General features: G+C 42.4%; 1 protein-coding gene across 1 annotated transcript in view; it reads left to right on the top strand.

Annotated features, from left to right (window-relative positions):
- Nucleotides 1-16,576, top strand: part of LOC103737054 (E3 ubiquitin-protein ligase parkin) — a 624,104-nt gene that overhangs the window by 164,356 nt on the left and 443,172 nt on the right. Inside the window, exon 2 of the mRNA XM_029565247.1 lies at nt 5,596-5,732. The gene's annotated coding sequence lies outside the window, so the exon portion shown is untranslated. The remainder of the gene's footprint in view (nt 1-5,595; nt 5,733-16,576) is intronic.

Raw genomic sequence — 16,576 nt, 5'->3', positions numbered from 1 at the left:
ATGACTTGTCTAGAAGATTCTTGCTTCTGTTATCTTGTGAAGTTATGGTCAAGATGTCAGCCAAGGCGAGAGTCACCTCTGGACTTGCTTCAGTTTGGAGGATCTACTTTAGAGATGGGTCATGTAGGTGGTGTCCTAGTTGGTATTGGCTGTTGCCTGGAGGCCCGGCGCCTGCCACAGGTACTTGGCAGTGAATCCCCCCACGAGGGCTGCTTGTTTTTATCAAGCCCACAGTATAGGAGAGAGAACAGACAAGCTTCAGCTGTGTTTCTGATGCCTTCCAGTCACACAGTCTTTTATTCATTTCTTTTTGTTGTTGTTGTTACAGGAAGAGTAACCCATTCAGTATGGAAAGGAGGAGTTAGGGACCAGGCATAGGAAGGCATCGTAGTGAGAGCTGACCACAGAGCCCGCTAGGGTTTTCTACAACTCCACTTGTATTTCCTTGAGACTTTGCCTATCTTATCATGTACTTTACTCCTTATCACTACATATCTGTAAATTCCCAGCATATTTCTTTCAATGTGTGTTCCATTCATTGAGAATCTGGAGGCATAGTCTCTTAATGAGTATAAATGAAGTTGGGTATGGAATGAAACAAGTAGATGAACTGAGAGATGGTGGGGGGATAACAGAGGGAACAGGAAAGAGAATGGATTAAACTCACAGGTTACAAAATAAACATAAAAACATTGATGGCACTTTTGTAGATACTAGAGAACTAATCCTGTAAGGGTTTACAGGTTTTCATTGCTGTGCAACAATATTCTGCTCGGGTAATATATGTGATGGCTTTCCATATCTGCGACTTGCTTAATCTCCTTCAACTTTGTTGAACATTAGATGAACAAACGGTTTATGGATCATTCCTTTAACAAAAACAGAGAAATCATTGCTTACAAATAACTCTTCAGTAATGTCAAGCAACACATTAAAATTATTTTTACATATGATTGAGAACTTTATTTCACCTTTAATTAACTGCTCTGCAACCTGTTTCGTTGGGGTAAAATCATTTCTAGATTGATCAATTAACATTTCTACATAATTTGATCAAAGGGCACAGAGTAATGTCAGGAGGGTCCTCCCCAAAAATTTCAACGCCATCCATCTTTTCCTTCTCACCACGCCACGTCTGGCTCCTTAGTAATTCATGTCTCAGTTACAGAAATGGCCCCCAGATGGCTTTCTCCACTTTCAGACTCCTCCTTCCAAACTTTCCTCAGAGTTAAACTTCCTAAAACATCACCCCCTTCACATGTTCAGAAACTGTCTTAGTTTGCTTCAACTGTCATAACAAAATACTGAACTAAGCAACATTGAGTTACTGTTGCTCAACAGTAACATTTCTCACAGTTCTAGAGATTATGAAGTCCAAGGTCAAGGTACCAGAAGGTTTGGTATCTGGTGAGAACCTGCTTCCTGGCTCATACACAGTGACTCTGTTCTCGCTTGGTGGAAAGAGCAACATTGCTCCTTGGGATGTCTTTCACAAAGGCACGAGTCCCGTTTATGAGGGTTACATTCTCACTTCCCAGAAACCCACCTCCTGATATCGTGACTTCGGGGACAGTGGGTTAATATATGAAGTCTAAAGAGACACGAGTATTCAGACCACAGCAAAACTTTCAGAGTCCAGCAGTCTAGAGACCACATGCCGAGACTGTCTCCCAGAGTCATCCCCCATCCCTACCCAGAACCTGCCCCTTCCTCCCTCATCTCCTCCACTCTGCTTTTGAGGTTTCAAGCATGTCACATTTAGCCCTCGCCTAATTGTCATAAGTACAAGAAATATCCTTAATATGAGATGAACAGTCTTATTTCATAGCTATATAAAGAAATTTAACTGACTGACAGTTCTGTGTGAAATGCAGACATAGTGACTTATGTCTATATAATTTCTCTGTGTGAATATATATACTTATATCCAACAGATATATATATATTAGCATGCACATTTAACTATCAATATTTAATATTTTTGTGATATTTGTATATTTCTACTAATTGACTGTGTACAATACATGATAAAAATTCCTGAGTGACTCAACTGTCTCTTTTGACTTCTTGCAACTTGGAAATTTCTCTTTTCCAAAGTGAACATACACAGGTGTGTGTTCTCTGCTGTGGCCGATGCCTGCTTCCCATGGTTATTGTCCACGTGCTATGTACAGTGTTAAATAGTTCTCTGTCCTCAATTCCGGTGCTGACCACATCTGTGTTTCTCCAATCCCACTGCCTTCACTTCTCAGTGTCTACCAAGCCATGCTGTCCATTTCTCCCAAGTTTACTCCAGACAGGCGTTCTCTAAACCCCTGCTGAAGTCTGTAGTTCTTGTAGTAGTGAGGGCTATTTGATGCTAGCTGTGGCAACAAGTTATCTCCTGAAGGGTCTCAAGTCCTGGTCCATGCAGTGGAGCCTTGGTTGCTGCCTTTGTCAACTTGACAGTTCACACAGTAGAGGAAAGCTCCATGAGATGCAGCAGATGGCACGCACACAGATACCAGATCTGTTCTTCTGACCTCACAAGTAGCAGTAGCTTTATTCTGGTTTGGGTAATTAGAGTCAATTACTCTGACCATGAAAATTTCCCTTCCTGCCTCCATCTTGGGTTAAGGAGGATGAAGTGGCCCGGGACAGCTGTAGTTATATAAGAACTCTTCCTGTGGCCCCTGAAGGGTATACCTCCCTCAGCCAGACTAGGTCTCCTATTTACAATGTGCCTGTTGCTTTGAAGGGTGTGCCCTTCCAAGCCCTTACCTCTGGGTCTCTGAAACTTTCCATAACATATGGGGCCCTGAATCTTTGTACAGTTTGTCTCACATGATGCCTTCCAATATATTTGCCATTTCTTTCTGATCTCTTTCAAATAGCATGATGTCATTAATAAATCAGACTAACAGATGTTCTGTGGATTGTGGAGATGGCCTCTGTCTCTTTACAGTACATTGAAACTGAAGGAGAAACCACAATCACAGCCTGACACATGCCCAATCTGAGGGCTCTCTTCTTAGGGTTCCTTCCCATAGGGAAGAAGAATCTGGAAAACGACCACAGGCCTTCAGGTCCCCGGGATGGCGGTGCATGGATGGATTGGTTTGATTTTACAAATTGTTGTTTCCTCTCTGGGGTCACCCTTAAGCTCTCCTTTAAGCCTTGTTATATACAGGAACATTTTACAGATGCTCTATCAGCTCCACCAGTATCTATCTACCTGTGCTGATAATAGATTAGGAGATTGTAAGGCTTAGTCTGTCATATTGCCAAAGTCATAGTGCAGAATACCCATCTCATAGCCTAGTTCTCCAGAAGAAAGGTTCTCAGAGCACGCTGCGTGATAGCTCAGGTAGAGATAGGAAAGTGCTGCATCCAATGGTCTTCAGAGGGAAAATTGTTGGAAGGGGAGGAGTTGAAAGTTTAGAGCTGGCCCTGCAAGTGGGAACAGAAGTCCTCAGAGGGCTCTGGGAGGTCCAGAGAAGAGGGTGTTCATTAACATATAGACAGTTAGGGACTCCTGCCCAGATTTCATAAATCTATGCTATAAATCACCTCAGATGGGCTGATTGTGATATTAACATACCAGGGCGTTTCTTCATTTCCACTTTGTCCTGTGTTTGGTGCTGCTTTGAAACAAGTGCGATAGCAGAATTTTGGAAACCTTGTAGTTGCTAAGGAATTATCCTCTGTAATATTAATATTTAATATTAATTTTTCTTGGTAAAGTGCTTTTGAAAAGACCTTTTAGCTGCTAATCATTGGGTGTGAATGAAGCATGTTCATCTTGTAATTTGTTGTCATCACATAGGTAATAGGCTTATCTAAATTCACTACAGTGGTTTTCTCATATTGAAATTGCCTTGGGGCTGATCTCAAATTGATATACTCAATCCGTCTGTCCCCTCTTGAACATAAGCGCATATGGTTCATTTGCAAAATGATATGGCTTTTGGGGAGACTTGTTTTCCTATGAACATTATTTTAAGGTGTATTGATTGCTTTTCTGTTACTGTGATAAAATACTGTGACGAAAAGCAACTTAAGGAAGAAAAAGTGTTTTTCTTTTTGTTCTTTGGGTTGTTGTTTCTTTGTTTGTTTGTTTTTGGCTTACAGTTCCAGAGAGACAGAGTCCATCACGTGGGGAAGGTGGGGCACCAGGGGCAGAAGCTGATCACATTTTCATCCCTACAGGGGAAGTAAAAGGAAGCCTAGGTGGTGGCCTGAGGCTGTAACCCTCAAGGCCTGCCCCGGCGGCACACTTCTTTCAGCAAGTCTCTGCCTCCTGAAGGTTCCAAACCCTGCCCAAACAGCACCATCACCTGGGGACCAAGTGTTCAAATCCATATACTTGTGGAGAATATTTCTCATTCAAATCACCATATAAGGGAATCCAAAGTTTTTAGGATTTGTACATATTGATTTATTCAGAGTCCTCTAACTCTGGAAATTGAATATTGTCTTAGAATGGAGGCTACAGAACAGACAAAAATCTTAAAATGGATAAAAATTTCATGTTGACCGATCTCTTGTTTCTAAATAACACTTTTCTGTTTGCTAGAATAATGTGATTATTGTTGAACATATATACTTTGGTGCAATCATCATTTTCCTCTTGACTTTGGGAGAAGTTCAGAGCTTATAGGATTATAATTAAATGGAAGATGATGTGAATGTCTCCAAGGGCTACATCTATGGGAATATCAATGTAACATGGGCACAGTATCTACTACAAGGAAATCACTGTTGATAAGGAGAAGAAATGCATCAGTGCTGTTTTGGTGACAGTGGACTGGTAGAAAGAGACACCGTGGACAAGGTGATTGAGCAGGTTAATTGAGAATCAGGGCAGGTATCTAGAAAGCGATAACATTTGACCTCAGGTGTAAAGTACTAATTGATAAATGTGTTGACATAAAATATAAAATTATGACAGTTAATGTTCTGTATAGTTCATAGAGTGTCTACAGTGTTTTAGGTAAAGCCTTGGAATAGATGAGTTCAAGGCTGGACAGCCCACGTCTCTGCACAGAGCCTTGGAATGGCTGAGTTCAAGCTGGCAGCCCAGGTCTCTGCACAAAGCCTTGGAACGGCTGAGCTCAAGCTGGGCAGCCCAGGTCTCTGCACAGAGCCTTGGAATGGCTGAGTTCAAGCTGGCAGCCCAGGTCTCTGCACAGAGCCTTGGAATGGCTGAGTTCAAGGCTGGACAGCCCACGTCTCTGCACAGAGCCTTGGAATGGCTGAGTTCAAGCTGGCAGCCCAGGTCTCTGCACAGAGCCTTGGAACGGCTGAGTTCAAGCTGGGCAGCCCAGGTCTCTGCACAGAGCCTTGAAACAGCTGAGTTCAAGCTGGGCAGCCCAGGTCTCTGCACAGAGCCTTGGAATGGCTGAGTTCAAGCTGGGCAGCCCAGGTCTCTGCACAGAGCCTTGAAACGGCTGAGTTCAAGCTGGGCAGCCCAGGTCTCTGCACAGAGCCTTGGAATGGCTGAGTTCATCATGGGCAGTCCAGGTCTCTGCACAGAGCATGGTCAATGCAGCGCCCTGGGATTACAGAAGTCCTTTGACACCAGAGGTCCTATGGGAAACTTCTCTGTCTCTGCAGGAGCCCTGTCCTGGTTTTCCAGTGCAACCATCGCCATGTGATTTGCTTGGACTGCTTCCACTTGTACTGTGTGACAAGACTCAACGATCGGCAGTTTGTCCACGATGTGCAGCTTGGCTATTCTCTGCCCTGTGTGGGTAAGTCAAGCTCTTTATTCACCCATCTCGTCATACTACCAACAGAAGAACTATCGAGGTAAAACTATTTTGGATAGGCCTAACCCTGGCCCAGAAGCTGATACATTAAATCTGATCATTCATAGCAAGAAACATTGGTGGTTCGATCACAGGGATCTAAAACTCCAGGGACTGTGCATGGGCTACACAGAGAGGCATTGAAAATAAAGATGAAATATTATTTGGCCAGGTACAAAGAATGCCCATGGGTTAGGCTAACGCTATACAGTGTAGTGGCTCCGTTACTCTGGATCTAGAGCAGTATTATATGGATTTTCCAGTAGAATAACCTGTGGTGAGTATGTTTGATACTGAATCTCTTACCATGCGCTTGTCATTTATGTTTGATATTGAATCTCTTACCATGCGCTTGTCATTTATATGTTCTTACTACAATAATGTCTATTCCAGTCTTCTGTCCATTTTAAGTCGGAGGGTTTGTCATTTTGTGATTGAGCTGTAAGAGGTCTTGGGCAGGCAAGATGGTACAGAGAGAGAAGGCCCTTACTATGCAGGCTTGATGGCCCTATGTGGAAGGAGAGGATCAAACTCCCAAAAGTTGTCATCTGACTTCCACATGCGTGCTGTGGCATGCATTTGCCTCCCCCACCCCATACACACAGAGGCACACTAATAATAAATACAAATAAACTATTTTTTTGAAGTCTGGAAACTAGACCCTTATCACATGTGCGGGTTGGAAATATCCCTCCTATTCCACAAGTTGCCTTCTCACTTCACTGATATCAGTAATGTTCGGTATGGACAAAGTTTCAGGTTTTGAAGAAATCCAATGTATCTGTTTGTTGTTTCCGATGTTTTGCTGTCAGTAAATTGCTCACTGTGTCTGAGACAAGGCAGATTTACTTCTATTTCCCTCTCCTGGCCCACCTCTTATATGAAGTCACTGAGACATTCCGGGTTAATTTTTACATATTTAGCATGGTAGGAATTCCTGCTTCAGTACATACATACTTTAATGCTACAATGTGATTAAATACACTTCGCTGATTTGAAAATTGTAATTAGGTACACTGCGATACCTGATTCAGTGATAAAGTTTTAACTTCAGCTTATTTCAACATTAGGTTTTGGTGTGAGGCAGAGCTAATATATCTGTACCTCTAAATGACACACAGATCCAAATACAAAAGGCTACTCACATTGTTCGTTCCGTGAACTGTGGTAGTGATTCTTCAGTATTACCTACCAATAGTTAAATGATTTTTAGTCGTATATGTATAGCAAAATATACAAAATGCATTTTAACAAAAATGCACTGAAATATATAATGATTTTATATTTTTCTTAACAAGAACATCAAAATGCAGAGAAGTAATTGTTTTTTCTGAAAATTTTGCTGTGATGGAGCTAAAGAGGTGACTCCGTGGTTAAGAGCACTTTCCTGATTGTGCAGAGGCATCAGATTTGATTCCTAGCACCCATAATGGGGGCTAACAACCATTCCTAACTCCAGTTCCAGAGGATTCGACACCCTCTTCTGGCCTCTGTGGGCACTGCATGCATCTGGTATATGTGACAGACCAAACACTCACACACATAAAATAAAATAAAGAAAAATTGCTGTGAAGCGGTGCACGTGTGCAGAGGTCACAGAACAGCCTGCCGAGTCTGTTTGCTCTTCCCACCATGTAGCTCCAGGGGTTGCAAGCTCTGCTACCTGCTGGCCCATCTCACCAGCCCTCATATAATTAATGAAGTCATTTGTATTGGTAAATCATTTTCTTCACTAAATCAGACTGTGGAAACAAAAAAAGATTTTTTTTTCATACTCAAGACATGTTTAGAAATCATTTTTTTTTTGGTCCATTTCTTACATACTCACCTTTAATTGTAGAAAAAATTTGAACATACAAAAGTAAAGAGAAACACTACAGCAAGCCCCCACGGACAAGTTATTCGGGCCTTGTAACAGGGCAAGATACTGTGTTTTGCTTCTGACTCCAGCACAGTGACCTTGGAAGCCCTGATTCCCACCAACAGGGGGTGTCTTTGGAGGTGAGAGTCTGGGCACTTACCTGGAGTGTCCTAGCCTAGCTAAAAGAGTTAGAAAACATACATTTTTATAGTACAAATTACAATATTAGTTATATGGAACAGTGGCAATATTATGAATTGCAAACTACAATATATAGTTAATTTCAGTTTAAAGTCAGATTTGGAGGAATTTTTATTGAAAATCAGCAACATTACAACTGTTGTCACTTTGTCCCTCAGCAAAATAATAATAATAATAATAATAATAATAATAATAATAATAATCCTCTTCCGGGCAATGGCTTGGGCCATCCTCCTGCGTTTCCTTCAGAGCCTTCCTTCCATCACTCTGTGTCCTGGAGCTCGCTTCTCAGTACCATACAGATATTTTCTCCGTTTATCAAAACATACCATCATTGAATTCCACTGTGTGCCTCTACCCTACTTGTCGGACACTTGTTTCTCATTATTTCATTACAAACATCGCTGCAACTTGTGATGTGTGTGCACACCCGCTCATGTAGCAATCAGAGCAGTACTGAAATGATTCCCAGGAAGAAGGGTTGCTGCATCCAAGGGGGAATGTATGTTTATTTTACTGTTCCTTGGTTCCTTTCCAAGGCACTGAGCTCCTCACTATCCCTTCCAGGATTAAGAACAACAGACTTCCCCTCTGCAGCAGAGGCTGGAAAGCTTCGGGAATTGTTTCTAACCACTTATTTGAGAAATCAGTATCATGGTTTTTGTTTTTCTTATTTTGACCTTTCCACGTGTCTAAGATCCTTTCACATTTCTTTTTTTTTTTTTCAATCATTTTAAAGTTGAGAGACAGGTTCAATGGATACATTCTTTTGCAAAGTCTTTACTTTGTATCATGCCAACCCCACAGCCCTGGATCATCACAGCAGTAGTTACAAAGTTAGATCACTTCTATTGTTATAAAGAATCTGAGTAAATTAGCATCAATTTTGCAAATTCTCACTGAGCAAAGCTTTGCCTGCCCAAGCTCTAGCACATAGACTGTCAAGTGTTCTCTTTGAAAATAATTTAATTTTATTTTTAACTAAGTATATCGATGAGGCTGAGGTCCTTAGAATCACATACACTGGTGGGTTCATCTTTGTTTTAATTGTAAAGCAGGGAATTCGTGAATTCCAAATAAGCTACTTTATACCTGTTCCTGGGTATGATCTTAAATATTTTCTGTTGATGCTGCCTCATCACCTCCAGTTATTTAAACGTGATGGTCGTAGACACTGGCTTTTGTTTTTGAAAACTGCCTCCTACTGTTGAGCACTTACTTTCCCTGATACCCTTTCTCTTTAATGTTTAACAGCCAAAGCCCCATATTTGTTATCTTGTTATTTAAAAAGGAATAAAAAAAAAACAGGAGCTGAGACAATTTGGCAGCAGCAGGCCCATCATTCAGCCTGGGATAAACCATCTGCTCGACATAGTCCCTTTGAACACTTGTTCCTTCATCTCTTCAGCAGTGTTTTAACTTAGGTCTCTAAAAGCACCTACTCATAAGAATGTAGTTTGCATGGCCCAATATCGATTATCTTGTATTAGGTTAGCCTTTTTAAAGGAGATATAGATAAAATGGGGTTATTTTAAAGGGGAGGAGGGAGGAAGGGTATACAAGGAATCTTGGGGATAAAGGGAAAGAAGGAGCTCAAGAGAGGTGGGACCATAGGAGAAGGGTATTAATTAAGGGACAAATGGGGGGAAATGGGTGGTACTTTAAATGGGGAAACCATGGTGGAAGGGTTAGACAATGTGAGAGAAAATGATGTGAGAGAAAATGGTTTTTTTTTAAAAAAAAAAAAAACAAAAAAAAGCAGAAGGAACCATATTAATCCAACAACCTATTAAAAAATTATATACAGCTAGCTCAAGGAACATAATATATGTCTAGGCAAGATTTATCTGAAAACCTTTGGCCTTTGCCCAAGTATTAGCTATATAACAGATGGTAATTAAAAGTACCAGACTGGTGGAACTAACCTTCTTGGATGTTTAACAGCCTATACTAATGTTTAGGCCTATACTAATTTGGTCAGAGGGACTTAAAGGACAGTTTTTGCTCCTTACTCCAAAGTCAACTAAGTTCCAGGGGACTATGAGCACCTCTCAAAATGTCCTGTAACTGTGGTGAGTCACCTGTCCTCTTGATCAAGGAGGCCATGGAGACCCCATGAGATGGACTTGAACTAGTGTCTAGTCTACAAAGAGGAGAGTCAACACAGAGGAATCATTTCCTCCATGCTGCCAAGCGAAGCCAGCCATGATCAAGCAGGACCTTTGACTTATCTTCACATAGATGAAACTGGTAGAAGAATGGAGCCAGGGGCTCCTCCCAAGCCCATGTGACCCCTAAGGAACAGATCCTCAAATGACCTTAAGAGTAAAAATAAATTTGTTTATCTGGGCCGACTATATGGTCTTAAACACCCAAAAGGAAAGTATAACCAAAGATTAAAGGGATCAATATAATTCTTTAAGAGTCCATGTGTATAGCTAAAGGCTACATAACAAGAAACAATGCCAGACAGAAGATACCTTCTTTTAGTTGTTGGCCAGGGTGACCCAAGAGACTCCCAGACAGTAACCCAGCATAGAACTGGGAAAATGAACAGCAGACCCCAATCTTATCTAAAGGAATATTGGCAACTGATTGCTGCTAGATGAGGAACAGCTGACCTTCCTAAAATAAGGAACTCTAGATAGGCTCCCTAAACTCAGCAGATAGACAAGCACTGGGGAATGGCTGGGGGCACCAACCACACAGTGGACAGTAATAGGGATGACAGAGTATATGGGCTCCGGTGGGTGGGGGAGGCTATGGAAGGGTGCCATTTGGGATGTGGGTATACAGATGAATAAGCTTGTTTGGGATGTTCTGTATGAAATACACACACACACACACACACACACACACACACACACACACACAAATCAATAAATTAAAAAAAGTTACATTTGAGGAAAAAACAAAGAAACACAGTAATGGAGAGAGAGAAACTGGCTTTGATTCCATATGTACATGTTTCCCCATTCCATGTGGGAGACTCTGGTGCTATTAGATATATTCTCGTTTCATAGAAACAAGCTGGGCTGTCTATTAGTATTTGCACAACATGCATGTTGTTTTTGTGTATTACTTGTTTGGCTTTGAAATATGACACCATGGTGATGGCTCCTCAGCTGCCACCTCATCTCAGATGGCCTTGCACACACCAGCCTGGGCTCCCTCATTAAGGACAGTGCCACCTGCCCCGTCCGTGTTGGTGTTTTCTCTGTCTCCTTGACTTTCCTGCCTTTAGAGACCTGAAGTAGGGTAGGAATCTTAGGTAAATAAGTTCTTTGAGTTAAGTTGGTGGTTTGGATTAGGCAGAAGGACTCTGATACCCAGGAATGAGCTTGGGTCATCCTGCCATGATGGTGTTTTAATTGCTTTTCTCATTGCTGAGATAAAACACCCGATATAAGCAGCCTAAGGAAGGAGTTCACTGTGGCTCCCACTCTGAGGGTGCAGTCTGTCATGGTGGGGAAGGCACGGCAACAGGAGCATAAAGCATCTGGTCCCATTGTGTTTATAGTCAGGAAGCAGAGAAAGATGAACTCTGGTGCTCCGCTTGCCTCCTACTTTTTATTTAGTCCAGGACCCCAGCCCAAGGAATGGTAGTCTTCTACCTCAGTTAAACCTTTCTGTAGACACCATGATGGACACACCAGAGGCATGTTTCCATGGTGAATCTGGATAGAGTCAGGTTGATGATGAAGATGAGCCATCATCGGCGATGTTCTACAGAACTGAAGACCATGTTGCTGTGCGTGGCACTGCTCTGAGCTGCTCTTCCACACTGTGTGGTAATGCAGCTGTTTGTCCCTTACCTCCCCTCCATCCTGCCTCAGTCCCTTCAGGGAGCCCTTTCCCCAGAATACAGTAATTCAGTGTCACTCCTTAGTTGGGCAAACCATGCAATATTTGATTCTACCATTATAAGAAAATAACTTGTAAATCCTGAGATCAGCTTTCTAACTTAATTATATATCAAAAAATAGAAGCTCTGAGTAGAATTAATCAATTCTTTTCCAAATTATTCAAGGCCCACAAAGAACCATACAATGTGACATACATCTGTATATATGTATTTATACCACCCAATGACCCGCATCTCAGATGTCTTGCTAAGGCTGCCTGTATACATTCATTTCTCCATTAATGTCAACACCTCTTACATTAAAAACATATGCCATAATGTCTTCTTTCTTCCAGAGTCTAGTCTTTCAAGTTTCTTTCAAGATCCTTCAATTAAATATCTTCGGAGCTCAGTTGTAGATATTTACATTCTTCAAAGTATAGTTAGCCAACAATGAGTCATCATTTTATTGACAAAATTGTGATGCTGAATAATTAAAACTGATTTGAACTCCTTCCAAGTTCAAACTCTGCTCTCCTAGTGTGAGCTCCTCACTGGACCAGGAACTTAAACTTTATTATTCTTTCTAAGAGTGGAATGCTGAGTATTATCTTTGCAAGAGTCAAAATAAGCAAGGATTATAGTGCTCCCAGGTACCTACTTTATAAAAGATGCCTTTCTTAGTGCTTATGTATAAATCTCCACTGAGTCAGCACAAAGTCCTGTCAGGATGGATATTGTTATTCTTCCCATCTTACGCATGGTGAAATGGAGCCTTACAGAATGGAATTTAATTGCACATAAGAATACAGGTAGCAATTAGCCAAGCTGGTAGATACACAGCCAGGGTGCTGTGACATCAGAATGTGTTTTCTGAAAACAGCAAGGTGGGCCATCATAGCAAGTCCATGGAAAAGGCTGAAAGAATTGCCCCACTCTTAAACCAATTAAAACCTGAAAGGAGCAATTATTACCTGTGTTACAGATGAAGGAATAAAGGCTTGTGGAGCCAAGGTCACAGAGCTGGGGAGAACACAGCTGAGATTTGGGCCCATACATGGTTGGCATTGGAGCCCCATGCTACCGTATTCGATGCCCTGCTTTTTGCTGGGTACCAGTCCTCAACCCCAGAGGCCCATTTTGGTCACATGGAACCTTAAAGCTCCCTATGTCCAGGACATGCTTCAGGACAATTACATGATAACCTTAGGGTGGGTGTCAGTGCTGAGCATTCAACCGTCAGCAGGAACATGAGGGGAACAGAGCATTGAAGAGTGCAAAGTGACTCTCTGTCATGAGTGATTTGATTTGCTAAACAGCATAGGCCTTTCAATAAATGTGGAGTGAAAATAAGATTGTGAGACACAGGCATAGCAACCTACTTCCAGAACCTGTGATAAAACCTTACATAAAGTTAGGGGCTTTGGGGAGACTTTATAGTGACTCTAAAGCACTTGCTGTCTCTGTTGTACCTGTGATTATTAGCACCGCATCTTGGGAATTGTTGTGAAATGTCAACAGACTCTCTCTCATTGTGTTCCCACACTGTGCACTCACTACCTTTACAAAGCTTCATGAATTCAGGCTGACTTATTTCAGAATTCTTACGATGAAGATTCTTCATGACACATCCATTGCTCATCCACTCCGCACCCTGACACATGGGTTTCTCGTGACCTTGGGGTCCCACCGGTCTGATTCCCATCTTCCCAGTGGCAAGCCTTTGACATTGCTGCAATTTCCAAGTGTATTTGGTTTAGGGATTGTGGTTTCATTGTGCTTTGCTTTTTAATTTTCTGTTCCTGGGTCACTTTTCATATAATTTGTGTTTTTCTGACCTTTCGTCACTGTGACAAAATACCCAGCAGAAGAAACCAGTAGAGGAAGGATTAATTATGCTCCAAGTTTCAGAAGTGTCAGTCCCTCATGATGGGAGCAGCTCACATAATAGGGGCCAGGAGAGAGAGAGAGAGAGAGAGAGAGAGAGAGAGAGAGAGAGAGAGAGAGAGACAAGCGCGCGTGGGTGTGGGCTTTGAGAGAGAGAGAGAGAGAGAGAGAGAGAGAGAGAGAGAGAGAGAAACGCTCATGGTTGTGGGCTTTCGCCTCTCCCTTTTTTAATTCCGTCCAGGTGCCAAGCTCTAGCATGTGATGGTGTTCACATTCAAGGCAGGACTTCCTCGTTAACCCATCCCATGTAGAAGCAGTCCCATAAATATGTTTCTCAATCCAGTCGTGTTGATATGCAGACTGTTACATGAAATTTTCCTGGGGAGACGTGGACAAACATCTATTCATATATAGGGCACAAACGGCAGGTAAAACTTAATGAATCAGTGAGTTTGTTGGACTCACTGCGCAGGAGTGAGGGGCTCCTTACAAGGGGCATGGGTGACCCCCAAGAGCTGCTTCATCACAAGTTCACCCCTACATGTCTGACAGACTCAAGCTTCTTCATAGAGCCTCCCCTTCAGTTAGCCCTCTACTTCCTACATATTTTAGAATGTCCCAAGATCACTTGCACCTGTGGAGGGCAGGAAGGAGTAACAGTGGGACCTGCAGGTGAAGGTCCTGTGACCCTCTCCCTCCTCCTCTGCAACTCTGTTACCATAGACCTAGCTATCACTGTGTTGTTCCAATCACTTAGTTGCCATGGCTACCACTGGGCAAAGGTAGTCTCTGCTCCACAATGGCAATGGGATGATTATATGATGCCCGGAGGCAAAAGACTTACTGCAACAAAGACTGACCATCACATGCAGTTCCTGTTGTCCATCAGAGTCCCTGGTGTCTTTGCCACCAGTGTTGAAGTAGGACATACCCAGGCATCAGGAGATGCAGAGATAGTCCTGATGTCTACAGAGTTGAAAAGCCTGGGTTCTAGACTGCCAGTTACAGAGATAAAAATAATGTATAATATAAAGGATTATTTTCTGGCTTTTGAATATTGGTCTCCCAGATAGGTACAAGGAATTAATCAATATCATTCCTGAAACCATATTGGAAAAGTAGGGAAATTCACCAAATAAGAAGTGCAAATTTTCAGTGTACATACCGAAAGTTCAACAAAATAAGCTGTGTAAGAGTTACTAATTTAGGGGCTTTGGCATGGTTCAGAAGTCCAGCATTTCCCTGGCACACACAGGTTTCTGGGTTGAATGCACCGGATTTACCTAATGGTCACAAAGATATTAGGTTACATACAGAGGAAATGGCTATGGCGGTGGAGGGGGGGCTAAAGATGGCCCTAATAAATTGTAATTGGGCTGTGAATCTGCAACATCGAAAGTCTACCACAGTCACTAAAGCCCTAAACCGTTAATCAGCCCTGCAGAAGGTTCATGTAAGGTGAAGGTGGTCCTTTTGTTCACACACCTAAAAGTAATTCATCATCATCATCATCATCATCATCATCATCATCATCATCTGGGCGTGGAAATGGTCACCTGTGATCTTAGCATTTGGGAGGTGGGGGCAGGAAGATCACAAGGTGATGTCCACCCTATGCCACATATTAAGACCCTCACTCTAAAACGAGGGATGGGATGGATCTCGGTAGAACACTTGCTTAGCATAGTTAAGGCCCGAAGTTTGGACTCCCTCACCACAAGAGGGAAAAAAGAAGAATTGGTAATTTAAAGCATAAAATATAAACTAATGAGTACATATTCAAAACAAGTAAGGAGATCAATTCATGTTTCCAAAAAGCAATTTAGCAATCCATATTATAAGCCTTAAAATAGTAACAAACTGCCTAGAAGCTGATCCACACTCACACTTCCTCCGTGCCGTCTGCCTCCCTGCAGTGTGGGGTTCATTCTGTCTAGTTCTTGTGTCTTGTCTACTTGTAGCAGTCAGCATGGAAAGTTGGCCTGGGATTGAAAGGTCTCTCCCTCCCTCCCTCCCTCCCTCCCTCCCTCCCTCCCTCTCTCGTTAGGAAGCTGTGCTCTGTTGTGGTCTTCACAGCCCTTGTTTATGCTCTTACCCAGAACCTGATTCCTCCATGCTGTCATTCACCCCAGAACAAATCATGTGGTACAGAACTTCTACTATCCCTGAAAGAATATAACAGATATTTTCCTTTGTTGAGAGGACTTCTCTGACGGCCCTCCTCTGGGTCTCCCCCAGTCATCCTGTCCATAATGGCTCTCTCTTTTACTTTAAGCTGTCCTTCTTAATGAAACTCCTCTCCAGGTCTTAAATAGAAACCTCACTTGCCCTTTAAGGCCCGTGTATGTTGTGTCTGCTATAATGTAATGTTCCTTCTTAATGTTCTCGCACCTCGAGGCCCAGTCCTGGCTCTCAAGTTCTCAGTGCCCTCTCTTTAATAACTCTGTCCCTGAAGGGTTAAGTTTGTGCCAGCTCCTTTCCTGGACCAACCAAACATCACCCCTTCTCCTCTTATTTTAACCAAAGCCTTGAAACTAAATCAAATTTCTACCTTTCTCAAATTACTATTCCTTCTGTCACAGGAATGGCTGCATTCAGAACAGGCACCAGGGTCTGAAGGAAGAATTGTTGCGTTCCTTCTGACACAGACTCATGGGAGTAACCTCAAAAACCTGAGCTCCAAACCTCAGTTACTCAGAACATTTATAGGCAGTGCAGCATCATTTATGACCCATCCTGTCATTGGTGGGTTAAAAGTGTTACAGTAGCGACTAAGGGCCATACACAGATGTCTCTGGCATACATGACAGGGAACCAAATTCTAGGGTCACTAGCTTATGTGCCGGGACCTATGCACTGGGGTCACTAGACCATGTGACACTAGAACAGCAGTCAGCATGTTCACAGTGGCTTAGGCTAGGCAGGTCTTTTGAGAACAGCTACATTTCAAGACAAGACATTACAGTGTGGCTTCTCACTCAGTTTAGACTTTCT

The sequence above is a fragment of the Nannospalax galili genome, unplaced genomic scaffold (genome assembly GCF_000622305.1).
Source record: "Nannospalax galili isolate Female #2095 unplaced genomic scaffold, S.galili_v1.0 scaffold2271, whole genome shotgun sequence".
Classification (NCBI taxonomy): domain Eukaryota; kingdom Metazoa; phylum Chordata; class Mammalia; order Rodentia; family Spalacidae; genus Nannospalax; species Nannospalax galili.
The sequence above is the reverse complement of the archived record's forward strand: the minus strand, read 5'-3'. Positions and strand labels throughout refer to the sequence as shown.